The sequence below is a fragment of the Vombatus ursinus genome, unplaced genomic scaffold (assembly GCF_900497805.2).
Source record: "Vombatus ursinus unplaced genomic scaffold, bare-nosed wombat genome assembly UNPS02009062.1, whole genome shotgun sequence".
Taxonomy (NCBI): Eukaryota; Metazoa; Chordata; class Mammalia; order Diprotodontia; family Vombatidae; genus Vombatus; species Vombatus ursinus.
The window spans coordinates 22,204,283-22,207,596 of record NW_020948840.1 but is presented as its reverse complement, the minus strand read 5'-3'; positions in this window follow the sequence as shown (position 1 = coordinate 22,207,596).

Here is a 3,314-nt window from a genome sequence, read left to right as displayed (position 1 = left end):
AAGAGAGTAGGGGAATGATAGAGAGGAGGGCAGATTGGGAAAAGGAGTAATCTGAAGCAAATACTTCTGAGGAGGGACAGGGTCAAAAGAAAGAATAGAATAAATGGGTGGGCAGGATAGGATTAAGGGAAATAGAGTCAGTTTTTCACAGCATGTCTACTATGGAAGTGTTTTGCATAACTGCACATATATAACTTATATTGAGTTACTTGCCTTATCAATGAGGGTGAGTGGGGAGGGAGGAAGGGAGAAAATTTGGAACCCAAAGTTTTAAAAACACATATTTTAAAAAAATGTTATCACATGCAACTGGGAAATAAGAAATACAGGAAATGGGATGCAGCAATCCATCCTGTCCTACAGGAAAATTGAGGGGGAAGGGGATAAGAGAAGGGGGGAGAGATAGAAGGGAAGGCAGACTAGGGGAAGGGGTATTTAGAATGCATGCCATCTTGGGGTGGTGGGAGGGGCGAGATGGGGTGAAAATTTGGAACTCAAAATCTTGTGGAAGTAAATGTTGAAAACAAAAAAATAAATAAAAATTATCATTTAAAAAAAATTACAAATAAAAAAGTGAATTCTTCCTCTAATGCTCAATCTAGTGTCCTCATTACAAACAACATTTTTCTCCTCATAATCTTCTTCTCACTCTCTTCTCTTCTCCCTCTAATGCCTTCATTTTACTCTCCTCTATAGAGCTACTATAACAATCCTCAGCCCTATGTCCCACCAAGAAGGCAAAAATAGTTATTAATGTGAACTATGAAAGAATATCCAAACTCCTCTAGGGGCAATTTGCAATTTATGGCTAAAATAGTCCCATCAGAGGCCAGATTATATGCCTATTCAGATATGTGTGGATTTTAATTCTTTTATTGTGTCATAAAAACTGATGGAAATAAACTCAAAAACAGAGATTGTGTTGTGAAGTTATAAAGAAGATATAGTAGATCAATGTAACATCCAAGATAGTAGAGCTGGAACGTATGGTTGGAGGAAATGGGGAAGAATTGGGCAGAAAAGAATTCAGATAATTCACTGGTAACTAATTGGTATGCTAGATATCTCATAGGCAACCTGTCCACAAGAATCCTCCTTATGGGTTAAATGGCCTTGTCAAATTCTAACATTAGACCTACTCTGGTGTGAGGGGTAAGATGCTGAAAGAAGGAAGAAAAATAAGGGAGAGCAAAGGAGTCAGAACCAGGACTCATCATCAACAAAACCCCTAAACACTATCCACTTCAGTGAAAATCAGGAATTTCTCCTTCAACTGAAAACACATTGATCATGTTCTATTTCGTGTTAGAGTTGTTTTGATCACATCTTATCCTCTCTCCAGCTAATGGGCAAAATGGTGTAGTCATGAATAGGGTGCTGGATTTGGATTTGAGAAGACCTGGGTTCAATTTTTGCTTCTGAAATTTACCAGCAGTGTGACCACTGGCAAATTATTTAGCCTCTGTCAACCTCAGGCAATTCTCTAAAATTATCAATTATTGAAGAGTTTCCATCTGAAGTTGGTAGAGGTAATTCCAATCCTGATGGAATCACAAATCCTTTAGATGTTGGAAGAAAAGAAGGAATAAGCATTGTTTAGAGCCTGCTGTGTGCCAAGTACTGTGCAAAATGTTGGGGATACAAGGAATGGCAAAACAACCAACCAACCAAAACAAAAAAACCCTAGTTCCTGCTTGCAAGATGCTCACGGTTTAACAGGGGAAATAATATGCAAACAATAATGTATCAACAAGATATAAATATATATATATATATATACATATAGTCTTAACTTTTCCCTCTCAGAATTAGATAAATCTAACAAAAAAATAAACAAGAAAGAAGTTGAGATGAATAGAATTTTAGAAAAGTTAGATGTGATAGGCTTCTGGATAAAACTGAGTGGGAATAGAAGAAAGTATACCTTTTTCTCAGCTGTGCATGGTACTGTCACAAAAATTGACCATGTATCAGAGCATAAAAACTTTACAACAAAATGCAGAAAAGCAGAAGTATTAAATGTATCCTTTTCAGAACATAATGCAATAAAAATTACATTTGATAAAAGGCCATGGACACAGATTAAAAATTAATTGGAAACTAAATAATCTAATCCTAAAGAATGAGTGGGTCAAGGAACAAATCATAGAAACAATAACTAATTTCATTGAATAGAATGACAACAATGAGACAACATACCAACATTTATGGGATGCAGCCAAAGCAGTACTTGGGGGAAATTTATATTCCTAAACGAGACATATGTAAGACAAACTAGAAATAGTCTCAGAGGGAAAGCATAAGAATAAGGAGAACTGGCTTCTTGGGAAGATAGGGAAAGGCTTTTTGCAGAAAGAAATTAGCTGAGACCTAAAGAAAGCCAGGGAATTTAGGAGGTGAAGATGAAGAGCAAAAGAATTTCAGGCTTGAGGACAGCCTGTGAAATGAACAAGATTCTGGAGATAGAGTGCCTTATTTGAGGAAAAGCAAGGAGGCCATTGTCACTGGATCACAGAGTACATAAGGAGGAGTAAAGTGTAAGAAGACTGGAAAGGTAAGAAAGGACCAAGTTATAAAAGCTTTTAAGCAGAGAATTTTATATTTGATCTTGGAGGTAGTAGTGAATTTATTGAATTGGGTGGGGTATGTGTGTGATATGGTCAGACATGTTTAGGAAAATCAGTTTGACAGCTGAGTATCTACATAACTTAAGACTTGAAAACAACTCCCATGTCTCACGCCTTCCACTCAACCCCATTCCCCCCAAGTCTTTGCTTCCACAGACTAAACTTGCCCAGTTCTCCAAGTTTTGTGTATGGAGGCTGAAGATGATGAAATTGCCCAAAGGGGATCCAAGGCAGGACCCCAGAGGGTTCCGGGAAAAAACTCCAGGGTCACTGTGCCCTGGGTTCTCAGTGTTAATGACCTCACTACTGTTTTCCTTATTCTCCTCTCAGGCTCTGACTCAGAAGGCAGGCTTTGCACCTGGCTCCAAAACCTGTTCACACCTAAGTGCCACTTACTTTCCAAATTAAATCTCTACGTGGTTGAAAAGCTAAGGATTAGGGAGTTGAACACATTCTCGAAACTCTCACCCCATCGCACTGCCAAAAAAGGGCCACTGGACAATTCTGTGCTCTTATAACATGCACCCAATAAATTAATTCCCCAACCCACTGATGACAACATCTAAAAGGCAATTCACTTTAAAGAGCACACCTAATACATTAGCTTAGGTTTCATCTGCACCTTTAGCTGAGCTTCCTGCTTTGACAATGGGAAACTTTAGAACACTAGCACCCTAACATTTCAAA